Source organism: Orcinus orca, chromosome 12 (genome assembly GCF_937001465.1).
Source record: "Orcinus orca chromosome 12, mOrcOrc1.1, whole genome shotgun sequence".
Classification (NCBI taxonomy): domain Eukaryota; kingdom Metazoa; phylum Chordata; class Mammalia; order Artiodactyla; family Delphinidae; genus Orcinus; species Orcinus orca.
This window is the reverse complement of record NC_064570.1, coordinates 21,516,973-21,538,865: the sequence shown is the minus strand read 5'-3', so window position 1 is coordinate 21,538,865 and position 21,893 is coordinate 21,516,973. Positions and strand designations below refer to the sequence as shown.

Here is a 21,893-nt window from a genome sequence, read left to right as displayed (position 1 = left end):
AATACTAACAGAAATACAATTACTAAATCAAAGGGTATAAATATTTTTATGGACTTCATAAAAAGCCATATTGATGTCAAGAGATTGAAGTTACCTATAAAGCCACCAGCAATCTGAGCATTCTACTTTCACTAGACTTCCTCACCGTTGTATGTGATTAAATTTGTTCGGTGATTTACTTAATATAAAATGGTATTTTAGGATTGCTTTTTTATTTTAATGGTGATCATAGTCTCCTATTTTAAGATAATTTTATTGTTTCATCTTTAATATAAAATTTTACATTATTCTATTCACATAATTTGACTGTATTTAGGTCCTACTTTTTCTTATGAATTTAAATGGCCTTTTAATATATGTATACATTAAATTTTCTACAAATTGTTCTTAAGTTTGTTTTTAGATATTAACCAGTTAATATGTCTGGTGTGTATTTGGATCCTCAGTGTGAGGTATATATTCAAAGATTTTTTGACCAAGCCCATTCTCCCACAATGCTGTTTACTAAACTTGCTACATTATATTTTATGTGTATATTGTATTATTATGGGTCCATTTCTGGGTTCCTCATTTTGTTACATTGATCTACATATTTAAAAGGGAATGTTTGTTCAGACCTAATAGATTTATGTGATGGGCATTGTGCTATATAGTTTTCATGTGCATTATTACATGAACTTGTGTGTGTGTTAGGTGGTTTTAATCATTGTTATTTTTTAATAGTATGTTTGAATCCACAGTAGGTCTAGATTCTACTCCCTAGTCTCTTTTTTTTTTCAAATATTCCTTGATATTTCCTTGTATGCACACATATACTTGAGAAATTCTCACCCATTTTCCCAGATTATATAATTTGATTAAGTGTATTTTCTACCCTCCATATTCAGCCATACCCAAACAATTCTCATCAGGAGTTTGAAGAGAATTGTGTTGAATCGCATATATAAGCATCTTTGTAATATTCTGTTTTCCCATGTAAAGAAAACATAGTATATTATGATGCACCTCTACTTCTATTACATTTTAACTTTTATATTCAATAAACATTTACATTCTACAAGTCTCCTCCTTCTGTGTCTTTCCTCATTTCCATTTCACTTGCTTGGAAATACTTCATTCTCAAGTTCAGCTACTAAATTGTGTTAATTCCTCACAAGGTCCCCTGAATAATATCCTGTACATGTAGGTGAACACTGATTAAATGGAAGACAAGTATTTTAAGCCCTATTCTAAATAAAACATCTTAATTGCCTCAACGAAAATGAAATGAAGCTGTCTGTAAAGGACAAAACCACCACAAAATAATAGCCTTGGCAACCACTTTATTTTCTTAGTGTATTTATAAGACAAAGCCCTGAGTTCATTTAAAACAAAGCTGAATGGCTGAGGTTACCTAATACCCTCTTTTCCCTCCATCTTGACCAATATCTCTTATTTCTGCTATCCGAGAAATAGGTGTGTATTCACCGAGAGAGAAAAACCAACAGGGAATGTAAATGACTTAAAATTAAATATTTAAAAAAAAAAAAAAATTAAATATTTTAAATGTAAACTTGACTGAGATTAGTCTACATAATGTCATACATCATAATTAAATCCACGTTATCTTCCTTGATTTAATGGACCTAGATACTCTAAAAAAAATCTCATATTTTATTAAATCTATGTGGTATATGAAGAATTGTAGACACTACAGTGAAAGGGAAGGGAAGGACAAATAGAAGGAATGGGAGGGGAAAAGCCGGGAATATCTATCTGGGTGAAGGTAGACAAATAAGGACAGGAGTCGTTTTCCATCCACACTTAGAAAGTCACACTTTGTGTCAAATTGAGTGAAAGCATGAATGATGTGCTTCTCCACTTCCCTGAAGAAAGAAACACGGAGAAAATGTGGCAAATATTTAATCTGAGCCTTGTTTCCTGAAAGACTGCAAGATGCCCACAAATTTTCTTTCCCAGCGTTCAAAATAGCAAGTTGAGTGGGTGTAAGCACTTCAAGTGCAAAAAAAAGGTAACTAAGAAAAAGGAAATCATACTTTTTGCTCCTCAGTTTGAAATTTTAAAAGAGGCCATTTAAAGGGATTTTAATGATTTGGATCTAGCATTTGTCTTGAATCAGAACACAAATACGGTCCTGAATACTTAAACAAGCCCTCTGGCCACTTTTAAATGGTACAGTTTCTATGTAAAGACCACACTTACAACCTCATTCTTACAGTAAGAGTGCACAGTTTCCATTCTGTTACAATCAGATACCTAAATACAATGCTGGCAGAAAGTAAAAGTTAGTTGAAGGTTCATGGGATCTCTGCCACGCCCAGCGAGAGGGACCTTCCTCAACAGGGCAATGAAAACTTTACCATGCATATCAGTCCACCAGGGGAGCTTGTTAAAATGTAGATTCTGATTCTACAGGTCTGGGTGGGGTCCAGCTTGGAGTTCCCAGGTGATGGTGATGCGCTCGACTGAGGTCCACACTTTGAGAAGCGAGATTCTAGTCTGTAACAATTGTTACTGACTGCCAGGCAATGGAAATAATAATCAACAACTAAGAATGTCTGCAAGGTACCTAACACTAGGCTGCTTGTTAGAGGAGATAATAAAGTACATGCGATTAGCCCTGAGCTAACCCATAAAAAATGACTTTTTAAACAATTAAGTGCTAAATGCTAAAATGTGCGCTAATGATTCTAAGAATAATAGGAATTGAAAACAGGAAGAGTTCAGTCAGGGCTAGAATAGTGGTAAGGGGCTTCAAAGAGCAGGCTGGACTTGGTCAGGCCCCAGGTTGGGGGGATGTGGATAGAGAAAGAGCAGGACCAGAAAAGGCAATTCTCGAAGGGAGCTATGTGCCTGGAGTTCCAGTAAGAGAAAACTACGTCACCTGCTTTGTGGCTGTAGACATCATCATTAGAAATGTTAACCAGAATTCACTTTTAACCAGGTGAAGGGAACCCCTGACCTTGTTTAAAATGTGTAGGTTTGGGAATTACAATGCTGTTTGAGGACAGTAAAGCAACAGGCAATCTTGCTTTAGTCTTAAATTTTCTTCACTGGCAACATCGATAGTTATTAATGACATTTGATAGGTTTAAGCCTGGTACCACAAAGTTACCATTTTTGTATATATATTTATGCAGTATATGCCTTTGATTAACTGATGTCTTTAATGATTAATGATTTTAACAGCATTAGGATTAACTTTTCACTACAATAGAATTAATAATTTTCTGTTATTCAGAGTGTTTGAATTCTACTTTTATTATAAAAATAAACACTTTTTTTCTCCTAGAAGATACTTTTGGATGGCACATACCCACACAACACCCCCGGCTCCAGCATTATTCTTCCCTTTCCTCCCACGCTGGCTGACGATGGGAAGAAAACACATCCAGAAACAGAATGAAATTATTAATGAATTATAACCTAAGGCTTTTGGTTTTTTTCTTTTTTGCGGTACGTGGGCCTCTCACTGCTGTGGTCTCTCCCGTTGCAGAGCACAGGCTCCGGACGCGCAGGCTCAGCGGCCACGGCTCACGGGCCCAGCCGCTCCGCGGCATGTGGGATCTTCCCGGACCGGGGCACGAACCTGTGTCCCCTGCATCGGCAGGCGGACTCTCAACCACTGCGCCACCAGGGAAGCCCTGTTTTTTTTTAAATCTCCTTAGAGAACTTTTCCCATCAACCCCCAGTATGTCAGATATATTGTCCAATGGATTCAACTGAAAAGGAACAGAGGATCGCAAGGGTCAATATAAACATGAAAATTCAAACTCCACACTTTTTTTACTAAAGAAAATTATAGGGCAATGAGGATACCTATTAAGCTGTAGGAGGGAACGTTTGAAAGAGAAACAGTAGGTTTTAGCAATCCCAAGGCAGGTCAACAATCTCACCGAGTTCCAGTTCTGTCTTTGGCACTGCCAACCTTATCACCTTATCGTAAACAATAAGAAATGATATGTGAGCTACCTGCAAATATTACACTTCACATGAATGTTAAATGCCATGACTATGGTTTAACCACAACTACTGTCCCTTCTATGTTTCTGTGCTACAAAACTTCCCTGTGCTTGCTGGAAGATGGAATTTAGGTAATAGATTATGACAAAACTCTGCAAGTTCAAAGTCTGGAAACTTGAACATAAGATACATTCATCACTACAGCTGTGCTAAATGAAGCCCTGGTATTCAGGATGCACGGCTGGTTACCTACTCCCCCACTACTCTCCCCTACGCCCCACTAATCCACTCAGGCGTATCCTCATTAATGACAAGAAAAAGAGATTAATATGAGACTGCTAAATTAACTGTTACCCATGAATGGTTGCAAAATACTAAAGAGAAGGCAAACGGGCATGCCCTAATAAGACTGTGAAGTTTATCGTCTACAAATCTCTTCCCCTTTCTATTCTGAACCCTTTCAGGTGTCCTCCCCTGACTAGGTCATGGGATCCTTCAGGCTGCACTCCCCATCTACTGCAAGAAAGAGCTAATCATCTTTTTCATCCTTGGCTGCCAAAAATGTAATACACTCTCATTAGGAAAAGAATTTACTTTATGAAAACAAACAAACAAAAAACTTGGAAGATTATAAAACTTAATACAAATGAATAAATAATGGCTGGCAAAGAGGTATATTTGGGGAGTGGGTTTTACTAGAATAGAAGCAAGAAAGCCACCCTCTGTGGGAGATGCTATCACTAAATCCTGTGAAGATCCAGGGCAAGGTACTGTGCCATAAACTACAAGGAGACATGGTCTGCTTTCAGTTTTGTAAGGCCATTTCTATTTGAATCAAATTGGCCCTTCTGAAGACAGTTCATCGAGGAGAAATATTCTCTCTCTTTCTCTCTCTCTCTCCCCCCACCCCCCTCCCTTTGGCTCGGAGCTGGCCTTTTGGTTAGTCATAAGACATAGCCCCATTTTTTCTTCCCTGGTATCTCTCCTTGTAATCCTCTGTATTTATGCATCCACCTACTTTTAGAATTACCCACAGATATTACCAGAAGTTTTAAGAGTTAAATTTACAATGGTACCGACTTCTAACTGCAAGCCCGGAACCATGGTGGAAATAGGTTCAGTTAAGAGAGATTTCCCCGAGTCAGAACTGATGTCCTCACTAACCGGGCTGCCAGGCCTAGATCAAATGAAGGTCGATTCACAGTCCCCAGAGGAAGCTGTTCAACTCGTCGGGTCGGTTCCCCTGAGCCCTGCCAAGGAGGCCCTTCAGACTGACAGCCAACCTGGCAGAGCTGGTGTCTTCCCCCAGGCAGAGAGGCCCTCCCCTGAGGACAGGCACCAAAAGCCAGCAGAGCGAGCTGGGCGGCTGGGGGCAGCCACTTGTGGTGACACGAAGGCAGCTCTCTCTGCCTCGTTGTGGGGGGGGGGGTTAGAAACCCCTGATGATGACTTGGGCTGTCGAAATGTATACTGCGAGACAGGACATCCCTTCTGGCCTTGTGGGTGAGTGAAGCCCAGGCCAGGGCAGCAACAAAAGGCTGGCCCGAGGACAGCCTGCTCCTCACATCAAAGCCGGAGGCCCTGGGAGGCTGGCGAGCAGCCAAAGACGCAAAGAGCGGCAGGGGAGTGTGTTGCCTTAGGATAATAGCAAACTGGGACAGGGTAGAGTCTGTGAATTCCAAGCACTGGGGAGGTCTGCTCAGAGATTTTACCCTCTCCTGTCAGGGATGTGATTTAATTTCCTTTGAAGAAAAAAAAGAAAGAAAGAAAGAACAGCAAAGAACATACATTCCCAAACCTTCTGTCCGCAAAAGCAGACATCACAATGCAAGTGAATGCACTCTGGTCCTTTTCAGCTTGCAGCCACTGTCTCAAACAATAGGGCTAAGTGAGACGTGACATTCTCCCGTCCATCTTAATAGGGCATTAAGTCTAAGGGGTAATTAAGATCATTTAAATGCAAACATCACTGTTCCATTGCTAATATCCTCCCAGATATTTCCCATCAATTCTGTTTAATTAGAGAAGCACTGCATGTTAATTATAACCTGACAGTTTTATTTATTTGACAGGACACAGCATAGAGTCCCATTTGGAGTAACAAGAACTTACGGTGAGGCATCGAACTCTGTCACAAAGATGACTCAGCTTTTGGACCTAGAATGTTCTACCTGGAAAAGTTTACCCTACTTGCTCAACAGAAATGGGAATTCATTCAGGAATTAATTATCTTCTCTCCTCCCCCCTTTATTGTATAGCTTTTTGCATAGAAACATACAGAAAACAAAGTAAGAAAGGAAAATCTGTAAGAAAGTAAAAGAAAAATTAATCAACCACTCTCCCTTCTGTAATCTTAAAATGTGATTCCTCAGGACCAGGATAAATGTTGTGAATGAGCCGAAGCCCTTTCAAGGAAGCAAGCATCCCAGGGAAACATGGCACACGTAGGCCACTGGAGTGACTGGGTGCCACCGTGAGAACCCACACCGCATCAACACCCCTTAGCACAGAAAGGGCCCTGTGAGCTTTCCTTTCCGAGGAAATGAATATGAGTTGAGGTCACTCAACTCTAATCCACCCAGTACGTCAGGGTTATCCTTCTAGCCGCACATGCTCCGTTTAGGCGGCAGGTTGTCATAGCCCAGCTAGTCATCCCTAGTGGCATGCTGGGGGCAGAATAACTTCCAACTCCTTGCTAATCCGGTGTGGGGAAGGCCAAGGTACAGAGTTTTACTTGATTGCATAAAATGTAGAGTTATTTTCAGCTTCTGAATCATCGTTCTGGCTCTTTCACCAGTCCTAAAGCCATAGTGCAACCCTTTAAAAATATCTTTTCTATTCAATTTTAACTTATTTGAACATAAGCAAAGTTAATCCTGCAGAATTTCAAAAAGATGAAACCGTGAAATGGAAGGGGAAAAAAAAAAGATCAAAAAGAGTTTTACAAATATTTGCAATTTAAAATGGTCACCATTGCTCTTCCATTATCTTCAAACTCAATATAAAAACCCGGGACCATTAACACTTAGCGGGACTTCAGTGCCTGAGGACACAAATCAATTTTGTTTTAGTTACACTTCTAAGACTTTGAGGAGAAACATTAAATAATGGAAATTTCAAAAAAACTGCTAACTGATATAAGAAGAACCTTAGCTATTTCTGAAATAATTCCACTGGGATTTGTGCTGGATATTATAAAAACAGGATGTGTTGTTTGTTGTTCCTCATAAAAGACTACCAAGCCAGTATAAGGCTACAAAATACAACAAAAAGACAAATCTATGTAAAGTATTAAGAAAGCCAGATGGAATTTTTATTCATGTATTTAAAATTGTTGCTCAGTGTGGGATGACCTCTGGAGACATAGTTCTTGTTTCTATGAATGCCAAAAGGGAAATAGTTACATAACATAATTCTGCAGTGGTCCAGTATCACAGTGCAGAGAACTTCATCTTACATACAGGACAGTCAGAGATGAGTCTTCACTGCTAAGACCTCATTTTAAAACTTAACATGGATGAATCCATTAAGATTATAACTGTTCCATTTAGTTAGAAGCTGATCCCAACAACATAAAGATTCCAATAACAAACTTTTTTTTTTAATACTCCTTCAATGCAATGTGATGAAGCTACTGGTACCAAAGGATAATATGAGTGGATTTAGAGATGATTTTAAATGGGTGTGACTAGCCCACCCAGATACACAATTTTATCTGTGTGTATGGGGGCAGGGAGGGAGGATGGAGCAGGGGTTAGCACTCTGTAAATTAAACCGTTATTTTTCACTACTTTCTGCCTAAGTAAACAGAAGCCTATATATCATCCCCGTATCCTGACCCACATAGCCCCATTTGGGAATGAAGAGTAAGTGGAGAGGAAGTGCATCTAGGAAAAAATTACACCTAAATGTTCTCCCAGCTGATAGCTGAGCTCTGCTCTGCGCATTCAGATGCTTTTTGAAATAGCTGGGAAAACCACTCAGAAAACTACACCTGCTACCAGGACTCCATGAATGAGTCTCCATTCAAACCAAGTGCAAGTACCGGGTCGACCACGAGTCTAGGAAGGAAATATAGGCTTCTCTTCCCTTCTGAAGTCCTAGGATCTACATCTAACCAACAAAGGTTTCATTTTCTATAAAACTATAAGAAAATACCTTTTTAATACCCAACCACTTACAAACGTTTCTGCCTGGTGAAATAAAAATTTTGTTTCCTATTTCAATATCTATAATTTGCAGTTTCTGTCACCTGTTAGCATATTCAGCAATCATTTTCTAAGTACCTATCCCACACCAGGCACTGTGCTGCATCCGAAGGCACACAAATGTGTTTTCTGATCTCAACGAACACCTGGCTTGCAGGTAGGATGAAAAGTGCTGTAGTACAAGTTACAATAGGGCCCACAGGAGAGTGAGGTGTACGGATCAAGGAAGGGCTGAGAATGGAGACACTTGAAATGAACCTGGAGTAATCAGCAGAAGCTTGTCAGGTAAACAAGGAGAAAACCAAGTTTGAAAGGAAATAGAGTATATTCCGTTTTATAACAAACTAGGTTTGAGGTGCCTTAAGAATACTCAGATAGAAATGTCCAAGCAGATAGCGGGACATATAGATATAAAACCCACAAGAATATGCAAGCTGAAAACCCAGTTTAGAAGACCACTAGCATCGTCGGCATCTAGGGTGATACTTGAAACAATGGGCCTTGTCAGCGGTTTGGGAAGCTACAGAGAGAAGAGGCACAAGGGCTGCACTTTGGGGAAAGCCACAGAAACTGAGTAGTGTGGGAAGGGGCTGAGAACAGAGGTGCGTACCAGGTCACAGCATCACAGAGCCAAGTGGAGAAAAAATTAAATGATAGTGTCAAATATAAATCAAAACTAGGTAAAAAAGGCAAAGACCTAAAAGATTTCACTGAATTTCAAAATTAAGAGGTTACTGAGATTCCTTTCTAAAGCAGGTGGCCAAAACCATGATGCAGCTGAGATAGATAACATATGAGCTAGACAAGCCATTACGATTATTGGTTTCAGTTTGCTTGTTTGTTTACTTCCAAAATGGAAGATATTTGACCATGTTTAATTTTTGAAGTTGGGAGACCTTTTAAAAGCTATAGTCCTGAAAAAAAAAAAAGTGTTCTAACAAGATTACATTTTAGCCACAGTGGAGAGACATAATTAAAACTTGACTGTGTTAAAGTAAAATTTCAAATTCTCAACAATTAACTACTAATAGTGATTTGGGGAACCAAAAGGAATCAGCAAGATTTCACACAAAACTGGAGAAATCTTAAAAGTAAAACTACTAAAAGGCAAAAAGGTGAACTTTGATCATAGGATTTTCAAGCTGAACAAAACTTTACAGATGATCCACTTAAATCCCTTATTCTAAAACAGATTTTAACTCTGTGCAATAATAACTGCTTCCACTGGGAAATATCAAAACCAAATTTAAACTGTGCAAGATGAAAGAAATTGCTCATGACAAAGAGGAGGCAATTCCTGAACCTGGCGATCACAAGTTCCCGGTGAGTGTACCAGGAAGATTTCTGAAGAGCCCCCTAAAAGGTCCGCTGACCTCCCCCACACTTGGCACCTCATGACTAACTCAGACTGCTCAGTCTGGGGTCATGCCCCTCAGTGATCCGCACCCTGAAAGTCACTACATGAAAAAGGAGTCCTCAAAAGAGTAAACAAGAAATTTTACCAAGGTAAACATATTAATGTTCATGTGATGGTTTGTGTTGCATGATTATAACTGGAAACACAGTTTCATTCATGTGATGAAAAATTCAGGAAAAAAGGAGTTTCTCTAGAACTTTGAAAATGACTTATAAAGTCAGTTTCTGGGAAATATAAAAATAATAGAAGCACTTTTGTACTTCTTTTATAAGATTAATTTATAGGTTTCCAACTCCCTTGGTCTTTATGTTTTAAATAAGAGATGAGAAAAAAAAAAAATCACCCAGAGGAAGCATCTTTATCAGGCCTGAAATAAATAAGGCCTGGTAATAGGATTTTGGTTCCCAGCCAAGAGTGGGATCCACCTGCCCTCAGTCTGGCAAGATTTAGGGTTGTGATTCTTTCATATGGAGGCCCACACACATAAAACAAGCATTATCTTATCTCTTTATAAGATGTAGCAGATAGTTTTGGCAGCCTTGACTCTGTTTAGACTCTGACTTCCATAAAAAGGAACCTTAAAAGTTTGGGCTTACTACTGAAAACCTTAAGAAAATGAAAGATCTAGAAATAGTAATGGAGTTTGAAACAATCATCACATAGAATGATATCAACAATCAACATTTACTGAGTCCTTGTGTTCCAGCAATGTACTAAGTGATTTATGTGTATTTTCCCATTAAATCTTTTATGAGGCAGGTACCATTACTACCTTCCTTAGAGAGGACTTAAGGCCGCAAGAGTTTAAGAAACTTGTCCATGGCCTCACAGTAAGTGCTGAAAATGGCTTTTTAATCCAGTGAGTCTGACTCTAAACCAATGCTCTTGAAAAGATACACATAGTGGCAATATAAAAAGATTCTCGAGTTGAAGAAATCCAAGTACCCTGTAGTTACTTGCACTCAATTTTCAGTTCTACTCATGATTTTGATCTGGCAAATGGACCATCAGTGCCAAACCAAAGAAAGTTCAATATACTGAACCATTCCTGATTACTCACTATCTATGTTGGTACTACTGAACCACATGGCAACAGAGTTTTGGGTGGGTCAACCAGGTCTTTATACGACGACGATGGAAGGCTTTCATGCTTAGAATGAAGGTCATTGCTCTAAGTTTGGCAATAAAGTCAAAATCTTATACAGCTCAAGAGTATTCTTTTACCCAGATCATTGTCCTAATTTACTCTGGCACTAAAAAGTGTTTATTACTATAAACTAAGGCTAAAATTGATAGGTTTAGAGGACTTTATATGCCCATGTTCCACTAGATTAATTTTGCAGGGCATGCCATGCTCTCCTTCTCTAGAAAACACAATATTTCTTTGTTCTTAAAAAAAGCCAAAAATTTCCAAAAAGGAAACAAAACTTCACTACATGACATTCTTTTCAATTTTCTTTTAACTTCATTATTGGAAAATTTCTATATTTTATTTTTCTATAAAAAAGAAAGCAGTCTGCTTTTCTTATAAAATGTTCATGATTAATTTTTTCCCCTCATTTATTCGATTATTCATTCAACAAAAAATTGTGTACTCCCAAAGCCATGGTTCTTGTCCTCATGGAACTTAGGGGCTAGTGATGGACGGACATTGAAAACAGACTGTTACTGTGTAAATTCCAAACAAAAGGCGTGCTGTGTAATCAGAAAGCTATGTAATAGTATTTGAGTAAGGCAACTCTTTCCTAAATGTACACTATTTTAACGTTGGGGTCTAAGCCTCCCTCCTGTCATGATCTGAAGCCTCAAATTTAGAGGTGATTAAAACAGACACATGTCAAATCCACCACAACTATACTTTTTTCAAAACTTCTAGATGTTCCAGGATACCCTGAAAATCTAATTTGAAAATCATCAGTATAGGTGTTCTAGAAACTTCCCCAAAGAAGTCATTGGCTACCATTCTTATATTCTAGCTTGCATAGATTTATCACTCAGTCTAACATATTAATGTGTGCAACTTGACAAATTTAGAGGGAAAGGGAAAAAAACCCATAGGATTATCAGAATTGGAAGACCCTTTCAAGTCCTGGAGTAGGCTTCTTTTCCATTGGATGTTTCTAGTCTAAAATGAAAAGCATCCCTATCTTTGACAAATTTGATGTAAATGTTTGTGATTTGATGTAGAAACAAAGAGTAAGGTAATTTTTTGTACTTATCTTTTAATTAATCCAAACTCTCCTTAGTTTAATTGCACACTTGCACAACATATATCTTTCTCTTACTATTTCTAGACCTGCTAAGATTCCAGTTGTTTTCTTATTGATTTCCTTCATTTAGTATCTCAACCCATAGATTAAGGTGTTCTTCTCTTCCTCTTTTGGCAAACTCTGGCAGCCTAAGTTCACTTGGCAGAGATTATACACACAAGCATGTCCAAATGGAATCCAAGGAGATTGCCAGATGCCTATTTTTTCCACATCAGAGAAGCAAACCGTAGCTGGTCCAGCTCGTCTGCCTGCCAAGTCTGGGACTTAGGGTAAGAAGGTTCAGTCCCAATGGAAGGGAGAGAGTCTGAGCTGCCTATCTGAGGGTCTCTTTGTGGTTTGGGGGAAGAACTTGCTTGAAACAGGTGCAAGCTGGACTACTACATCTCATCTGCCAGCCTGCCAAAGTGGTTCCCACTTAAAGTAAGTTGTGTTCTAAAAGTTTGCTTTTAAACTTACTATTTGAAATTTGGAATGTGTCCCTCTGGAACCTGTGTCACAAATAGTGGTTGGCACTCCAGGCTAGCCTTCAAAAGTTTATATAACCTGATTGAGAATTAGCCTAAGTCAATGTAATAAGTGGACTTTGGGGCCTACTCACCTTATATGGCATAGCTTCTATTAGAAAAAAATAGTCACACTGCGGACTGGCGTCCATTAGATACGAAACTCCTCCTCACGGTTCCCTACACGGGCCATAAAAATTTAGGTAAAATTCTAATAAGTAAATAACAAAGTAAGAATAGCAAGACGCTTTCCCCAGGATCAGAGTGATGGGTCAGCGGCATCAGCTGGAAGATCCCAGTGGCTCTAGGCTTTTGCAGAGGCAGCAGTGGTGGACCAGTCCCTGGTGGCAACAGACAGACATGGCAGAAGAGCGGAAGAGAAAGTGAATCGGAAGCTAGGGCAGTCCTGAAAAGGGAGCGTCCTACAGTTGAGGGCGGCGGGCGAGAGGAAGAGAAAGGGAATTCCTGCCACAAGCCAGCAAGGGAAATCCCCAGTTTAGGTTGCTATTCACTGACGAGGAATGTTCGTTATTTAGTAATTTAACCCTCCCAATCCTTACTTCTGACTCTGGCTCCTTAGAGTCAAGCTGTATGTTGTTAATGACAACCTGCTTCAGTCTGGTGGATGCGCCCTCCTACCAAGATTGACCGTTAGCCTACAGTGGTTCACAACCAGGGTGATTTTGCCCCCCAAGGGACGCAGGGCCACGTCTGGGGTTATTTCTACTTGTTATGACCAGGGAGGATGTGTGCTATTGTCATCTAGTGGGTAGAAGCCAGGGACGCCGGAAAATATCCTACAATGCACAGAACAGCCCTCTACAACAAAGAATTACCCATCCCCTAACGTTAATGGCACCAAAGTTGAGAAACCCTCTAACCTTTGTGCTGCAGTAACTTTCTGTTACCTGTGAACTGTGCTCCTGATGTGTTTAAGCGAGTGATTACGACACAAATCACTGAGACAGACTGTGAAGATCATGCTCAACTAAGAGAAATTCTGCAAACAACCAACAGCACTATTCAGCGTTACAAAGAATGACATCTGTTTTTTCGCTGATGTCATTAAAGCAGGAGAGCCACACTTCGCGAGGATGGCAGAAAGGGTATGGCACGAACTTGGTGTATCACCTGGATCACATGGCAGTTTCCTAGAGCGGCATAGTGTGCAAGCTCCTCTGTGAATGTAAACCCTGCCATCAAGGCCACATCCTGTTCCTTAAGCATTTCCATAAACGGCGGCCGTATTCTTCCCCTAGCATCCAATGACAGCCTAGGCACGTCAGCTAGTTCCTGAAATGCTCACAGCTCACTAGTATTAAAGTAACCATCTCCCCCAGGAAAAGCCTTACCGTGCTGTCTGTGTGAAAAGGAATGAAAGCAGAGCCACTAATCAGGACACAAAGAGTTCCACGACCCTGGCAACCTCTTTCTGGCCCTCTCTTCAACTAAGAGAAAGAGTTTGACTTAGTCATCTCTGACCTCCCTTTCGAGTCTCACCACCATGATGGTTTTCTTCACAGATGGTAATGAGAAGCGGGGCTGCTCCAGAGAAAGTAGGTAAAGTCCCTTTGTGAAACCCTCCACAGTGAAGGCTCCACTTGTGGGGTGCCTGGGAATACAGCACACAGTCCACCCGGTCCCCGCAAGAGAAACCTTTTGGCCCCAAGCTTGACACAGCGAGTCTCCGTTTAGCTTCAGGCTATATTAGGAATGATGACAGCAAGACATCAAGGGACAATCTCCAAGTGTGCACCTCAGGAAAGGGCTAATCATCACACACTGGCCTCGGCAGCCACAGCCTCCTGCACAAACAGGCATCACCTCCAAGCACCACCTTCTCATTAGGGAGGACAGAAAAAGAGCACAGTGTGTTTTGAACTATGTCTTTGTCGTAACAATTGCCAAGGAAAGCAAAATGGAAGGGCAACAACAATAGGAATTTGAGGACCCTTTGGTAGTTAACAGACACATACTTTACATCTTAATAGCCCTTTGGTAGAGACCCAGATTAGTTCTGGGGAACCGCTCAGCATTGCTGCAGGACCTACTGGGATTTCCATTCATTGCTCTACTGAAGGAATGGGTATGGTTCCCTCTCCGCCCACCCCCCCACACCCCCACACCCCCCCCCCCCCCGCCCCGTCTCCCCACTGAGATTTCTACTCTGTGTTTTTTCTGTTCATATGTGTAGTGGGGCTATTTAAAAGTAATAATGTCAATGATAGCCTCAGGCTCTACCAAGTCTGAAAAGTAAAAGGTTATATTTCTAGTCCTCAAGATTTAAAAAATCTGAATATGAAAACATATTAAAAATACACCATTCTAGAGAAGAAGGGAAAGTAATAAAAAGCCTTTTTTTCTGCCATTTCAACATTATCACACATTCCCAGGGCTATGTTTTCCCAGGTAAAAACCAGTATTTTAATGTGTTTGAAATAGGAGGCATTCTAATAAAACATGTTTGTTTGCTGGGTGCATTTATTGTTTTGTTTTTCTCAGTAAGAGCTGGTACTTTTTTTTTTTTTTTTTTTTTTTTTTGCGGTACACGGGCCTCTCACTGTTGTGGCCTCTCCCGTTGCGGAGCACAGGCTCCGGACGCCCGGGCTCAGCGGCCATGGCTCACGGGCCTAGCCGCTCCGCGGCATGTGGGATCTTCCCGGACCGGGGCATGAACCCGTGTCCCCTGCATCGGCAGGCGGACTCTCAACCACTGCGCCACCAGGGAAGCCCAGAGCTGGTACTTTTTAAATCATCTGTCATCTGCATTTGAGAGTACTTGACAACCATTGTCTCATTACTTTTGGCCACATGCTGGTGAGGGGGAAATGGCAGGTACTCCCACCCCATTTCACTAAGAAGCAGGTTGCAAATGGTTAAAAATAGGGTGATCTTCATGCCCCCCCAGTCCACCTACTGCTCCCCAGGCTGCCCCTAGAAAAAGGAGGGAAAAGAATCTCCCTTGAGTCCTGTTACTGCCACCAAGAGACTAAAGTGTTGGTATACAGTACTTTTGTAGTGAAACAAAAAGGCAGATGCAAGGAGCTGACTTCCCTTTCATTGCAAATAACTCTAACGTGACCAACACGCTACAAAAATCAATAGCAGTAACGACTGCCCTTTTGGAGCAGACTGGGCAGTCAGCTGGACAGGGGGCATTGCTTGGCCCAGGCACACCGCCTGGATCAAGCACTGCAAACAAGTTTCACCAGAGAGAAGCATAATTTACTTATTAAAGAGATAACTGTAAAGTCTGATGCAAACAGACAAGCGTAAATCCTTCAATGCACAGACCAAATGCTTGGCTTGGTGACCATAAAATGCACTAAGTAATCAACTCTAGGTTCTATTACTCAACCCCTTTTTATCCTTAAAAAGATGACATCTCCACGTGCACAAAGAAATGGCCTGCAAGAGAGTGCTCTGGTTTAGAGGGGCTCCCCAATAACACTGAACCCACACAGGAAGTTGAGGGGAAACCTCAGTGACTAGTCTGTACTAACCTGGTCTTCCGTATACGAATAAGTGCAGATAAAGGGAACTGCTCTTTTTCACTTTGGTTCTAAAGCATTTTACCTTATTCAAAAGAACACAGAAGTAATCAATAATTGCCCAAACGATCCCTTCTGTAATCATTTTTCCTATTTCACAAAGGCAGCAGTAAGGGTGCATTTGTGAGATTCTGAGAGCCAGAGATAACATCTCTATGACTTCAACAATTTTACTTTTTAAATCATATTTAATTGCCACCAACTAGCAAATATAAGCAAAAGATAAAGAGGTCTAAAACACTGTTAGAAAGTAGAGCTTGAGTTAATGAGCAAATTAGAAAAAATATTATGTCACTTGCCATCAAATGTTGTCTGGCAACTTTAAAAAAATCCAAATAAAGAGAGAATTCAAACTGTCCATCTACAATAAGCTATTGTATGGTTCACAGGTCTGGGTCAGTCACAACTCCTGGAAATAGCTGCCTGGTGGTCAAACGCTCTTATTTTCTGTGTTTTCACGGGCTTTCAGGACTTGTGCAAATTGTTTTCCAAGCACCATCCGGCCATAATAACCAGGTTACTACTGATAATTACGCTTGCCTCTCTATAGGTTTGTCAGCTGAAGAAATCCACAGACAGCTGTCATAATGAGCAGAAATCTACTTCTGGCACAGCTGCACTGACCACAATGCATTAGAAAAACAACCCTCTCTGCAATAACCAGTTCTGGGCATTGCTGGTTAAAAAAGACTAGTTTCCTGTTTTTCTCAAAAACTTCAGAGTGTGAGTATTGCTATTTTTTACCCCACCCACACCTTTTCTCTTTCATTGTTGAAGATTCCGTACTGTAAACACCTAATCATGGCATTTTTTTTTTATATTATAGCTCCAGGTTTAATTTTAGGTCAGATTCATCCTTTCCAAGCCAGAGCCTTCCCTGTGCCAAGACCCAAGGGTGGGAGGAGAGCTGAGGCATAGAGTCAGGACCTAGGGAGGAAGGGGGGGCACCCTTCTGGAAAGGGGATCTCAGCCTGGGCTTGGGCAACACTCCAACTCCACGGCCGTGCCCAGGACCAGCAGCCGGCCAGTGGCACCTCCAGGTTGGCCGAAGCCTAGGTATGGAGCCTGGTGGCCCACACATGGCATAAAGCATCAAATGCCCTGCCTGATACATTATCCCATTTATAATAAGCTATCCCTCTTCCTCGCTTTAAAATGTTCATTCCTTTCTTTCAAGGGGACATGTAAGTATATGTATGCAGCCCACACTATTACAAGGGCAGCTGTTCCTTCTGCCGGAATGGTCAGGTCCCTGCTCCAATGTCATCTGCCCCCACACCTTTTCCTCTCCCTACCTAAGTCACACACACACACACACACACACACACACACACACAAAGCATATGTGCTAGGAAGGTTGATATATATATATCTGTCCCTCACACTAGGATAGAAACTTCTCAAGAGAGGAAGTATTGTTTTGTTTACTCCCTGTAGCCTGGACACCTTAAACAATGCCTAGAAAACAGCAAGTGATTGATTAATATCAGAATGAATGCCTCTTTCCCTCCACTGTTATTCACAACCTCCCCCCTTCTGTGCCAGCCTCTGTGGAAACCCTCACCTACTGCACTGAGTTCGTTAACATCTGCCTTTCTTCTACACCCAGAGCTTCTGGAGGTGGAAACTCTGCTGAGCACCTAGCACATACCAGGTGCTCAAAACAACATCTGCTGAGTGTTGTTAAATGAATCACTTGTGATCGCCTACTTTGGGGCCAGGGACCATGTAGACACTGTAGAAATATAAAAAGGAGTAAAACACAGATTTCTGTCTGTATTTTTTTCTTTTACCGATACTGTAACTTTTGGTCACTACTAGAGAAGTCTGCGGCATTTTCTCAGCCACCACCATCCTCTCAGAGGCAAAGCAATAAGACTTGATCCACGTAAACTTGTCCAAATAAAGACCAGAGAAAGAATTTTTTTAAAGGAAGTTGAAAATAAAATATTTATTGCTGTCCCGCTAGGCAAGAAGTTGAGGTAATATCCTTTGAAAGTCACTGAAAGGGAAGGATTCTAACCAAAATCAAAATCTTCATTTGGGTTACACTTCACAACAGGGAAAGTGTAAACATTTCCCCCCTTCCTACAAGTTCTCCTTTTAAAAGGCAGCAATTCAGCAAAGAAAATAGAGATCCTCTCAGACCTGAACTGTAAAATGGATAAGAAAAACTCTGAGTCACAATTATGCTTAAATGTACATGTGTTGCCTTCACATGATTCCCACTAATATTAAGAAGAACAAGAGGATAAAAACTTAAATGAGCTCCTAATGTGAGAGAAATAAACTCATAGTACTCATCATCTGTTTCAAGATTTTTTTCAATTACTTATATGTTCACTTCTATTATAAAGTTCCACAAGCTATCTGTTACTGTCACTACTGGCCCTGGTAGAAGGCCTTATTCCTAACAAATTTTGCAACTTGTCTGAGTAATAAATAGACTTCTTAAAATGAGATAAATCCTCTTTAATTTCTAGGTGCTTCATTAAACTATGGAAAAAATAAAAGAGAAAGAGAAGTTAAAATTCAACCATCATTTCATAGAAGACTTGGATCGATTTTCAAGGAAGTTAAAAATCTACTTAGAGAGTACATGCATCAGATAACCGGAAAACACCTCAAGAGAGTCACTAACAAGTGACAAATGAAGGCAGCACAGGTAGCATATGCAAATGCTGAAGTGCATTCACAAAGGCAAATGTTGGCTAGAATAACAAAGCCTCTTTGCTTCTATATGTTTGGAAATAAACATGATCACTGTTGTATTTTATTAGGAAGCAGCAAAGTCTTTCCCTGTTCATTGCCAGATCAATTAGAATGGCCTTCCCCAGTAGTAATACTCACATGATTGATCTATAGAAGCAATTTGCTAATAATGGTGAGCTCTAACAAATGTATACTACTATAAGCTTGAGATGAATAATCTTTAGTTTCTGCATAGGAGAAAAAGGAAGGCCATGTCCCATGTAAACCAAAGATCGGATGCAATAACATTGATTGCACTGATAACCAGCCTAACAAAATTATTCTGTTTCTTGCAGGTGTGCTTGGATAAGGTAGACTAGCACCACACAAATAACAGAAATTTCTAAAAGATACACACAAACACACACACATACACATTGTGCAGTCAGGCTGATGTTAAAAATTTAATATTCCAGAAAACAAGATCTGTTTTGGTTTTCTTTCCAAGTTGTCAATAAATGCCCTTGAAATTCATCCTTTCCCTCTAAACAATTTCATGTCTTCTTAGGTTCAAAGTTGTCAGCCCCACACTTTCAAATTATAAATAGATAAAATTCAGTGTATGGAACTTCTATTTAGAAAAGGATTCCATTTCAAAGTGGGATCCTAAGAAAGAAATGGTAAGTAAGCAGACCAGACAGTGTGACAAGCCTTACCAGAGATTAGAATTTGGTCCACCTGCAAGAGCAGATGGTAATTCTGGACAGCTGCAGGAAGATGGGGAAAATAGTTTGAGAGCTATTGATTTATGTAATGATTAAAACCAACAACAACAACAATGAAACAGTATTCAGATTTTTATAATGTCACTTGAAAATTTTTTCATATTTTAGGTTTATAAAGTTAAGGAAGCACATCAGCCCAGCAATCTCGATAAGACTCTGTTGTCAATATTTTATACCTGAATCTTTATCTAGCCCTATGTTCTCTTTTTCCACTATATAAATCTCCGTAACAGAGACGAAACACTAATAATAATTGAAACATGTGTTTGACTAACATAATTACAAGAAAGCATGAAACAAATTTATTTGTATTAGATTCCAGATGTGAAAGACAAGGGTCACTTCTTCCTCAATTTTTAATACTTCCAACAGTTAAAAAGTATATTGAATAATGGATTTGTTACTGTAGCAAATGAAATACATAAAAATGGCAAAAACAGATTTGGTTATATTTTTCTTATAAATTCTCTGTCCATAGCTCCATACATAAAACACCACAAAATTTAATATGAAACCTCAGATAGCAGAACTATATGTATAAATAAACTCTGAATTCTACTAGTTTGGGTTTCTTTAATATAAATTTTGAATACAGGCAAAATCTCTTCTCAGCCTTGTCAATGTTCCTGACATTAACACAGATACTACTTTTATTTTAAAACCTAAGATCTTTTTGGAAATTACGAATTAACTTCCTTACATTATTAATGTCTATTAATGGTTATTATGCATAAAAAGCTTTCTAAAATACTGCTTTCTGGAGAATCAAAAAGCATATAAGATACAAATCAATTTTCACTGCAAAGTAAAGGAGCTGTTACAGTGGAGGATTCCTGGACTGAATGTCAATATTATGACATAGTATGAGTGTGTTTCGTGTTTTGTAATTGCAATCATTGTTGCTTCTGTTGTGGTCATCCATTTACAATGCTTGGTGTCAGTTTATTTATCTCTTGTAAAAATAAAATACAGTGTGTGTTTGTGTGTGTGTGTGTGTGTGTGTGAAAAAAAAGCATATAAGATATAATATTACAAAATATTTCTAAAGATAGTGCATGGCAAATATCAAGTTACGAATCCTTCTACAGATTTAACTGAGTTCTTAGAAGTAAAGAGGAAATAAGTTTAGAAAGTCTTTCCCCAAAGAGGTCAAATGCAACAGTAAATGTCATGCCAGATTTAAAGTAAATGAAAAATAACAAATCAAAGTTTTCACAATAATTCACATCTATCTTCTCCTAACCATGCTTTTACATGTTACACATTTTGAGGGCCTGCAATTTATCAAACTCTGGGACAAGAACTAGGATCTTATTAGATGCATATCTTTCTATGGAAAAGTTCACATTCCATTGAGCATTGATTTGAGGAATATTTATAGTCCACAGGTCCCTAAAACACATTTATATGAAAAATCTTTATTTAAATATCATCCTTATTATTTTATGTAGCTTTTGTTCCAGTATGGAAAAATGTCTATACTGCTATAAACAAAGACTGTATTAAAAGTATATATATGCGTTAGCAATTTTCAAATTAAAAGTACATGATTTACCTTTTGCTCTTCCACTGGAAAGACCACCCAGTAAGCAGCCAGACCAGCAAAAGGGCTGTAGGGGATGCCTTTTCCCTCCACTACCCACATTGCGGATATCACTGTTTTGCCGCCCTCTCCCCGCTAGTCCTGCAGCCTGAAACCAAAACCAACCTTTACTGGTTCTCTCCCCCACTCTCCAGCCCACAAGAGTGTCAGCAGGAGCCTCCCCACAACTCTTCAATCAAGAACTCTGGGAGGGGCTTCTCTGGTGGCGCAGTGGTTGAGAGTCCGCTTGCCGATGCAGGGGACCAGGTTCGTGCCCCGGTCCGGGAAGATCCCACATGCCGCAGAGCGGCTTGGCCCATGAGCCATGGCCGCTGAGCCTGCGCGTCCAGAGCCTGTGCTCCGCAACGGGAGAGGCCACAACAGTGAGAGGCCCGCGTACCACAAAAAAAAAAAAAAAAGAACTCTGGGAGAAGCCTAGAAATCAGATGTAGGAGAGACACTGCTCCCACAATAGCAGAAAGAGCTGTGTTCCCCAAAATCGCTCAGAATGCATTTCTGCAGAGAAACTGACACCCAGGTATGTAACTCCTTAATTATTATCAATAATTCAAGTATTTTACAGGTCAACTCAGCTTTCGTGACTCAGCAAAGAAAAATAAATATTATCCAAGAAAACTGTTTATAAGTTGAGGATATCTTATATGCACATAGAGGGGCAAAGAAACTGGAATCTTTACATGTGATACTTGTTTATCCAAGAGTTGTCTGAGAATCTAGTAACTTCTAGGCATGTACATTTGCTAATACATAACTCAATTAAATGTCTTTATTCTGCTCTCCATTGCCTTTTCTTTTTTTAAGGATTGCCTCTTTTGGAATTAAACAAAAAAATTAAACACGAGGAGGGGGAAATCCACTGCACACAATCTGTCACTCACATGGATGACACCTGATGATGTCTC

General features: G+C 39.9%; 1 protein-coding gene across 12 annotated transcripts in view; it reads right to left on the bottom strand.

Annotated features, from left to right (window-relative positions):
- HIVEP2 (HIVEP zinc finger 2) overlaps positions 1 to 21,893 on the bottom strand; it is a 193,126-nt gene that overhangs the window by 88,256 nt on the left and 82,977 nt on the right. The window contains exon 1 of one of the 12 annotated variants that reach the window (XM_033406017.1): positions 12,457 to 12,541. The exons of the other annotated variants lie outside the window; for them this stretch is intronic. The gene's annotated coding sequence lies outside the window, so the exon portion shown is untranslated. Of the gene's footprint in view, positions 1 to 12,456; positions 12,542 to 21,893 lie in introns of those variants that run through there. 12 annotated transcript variants of the gene reach the window in all.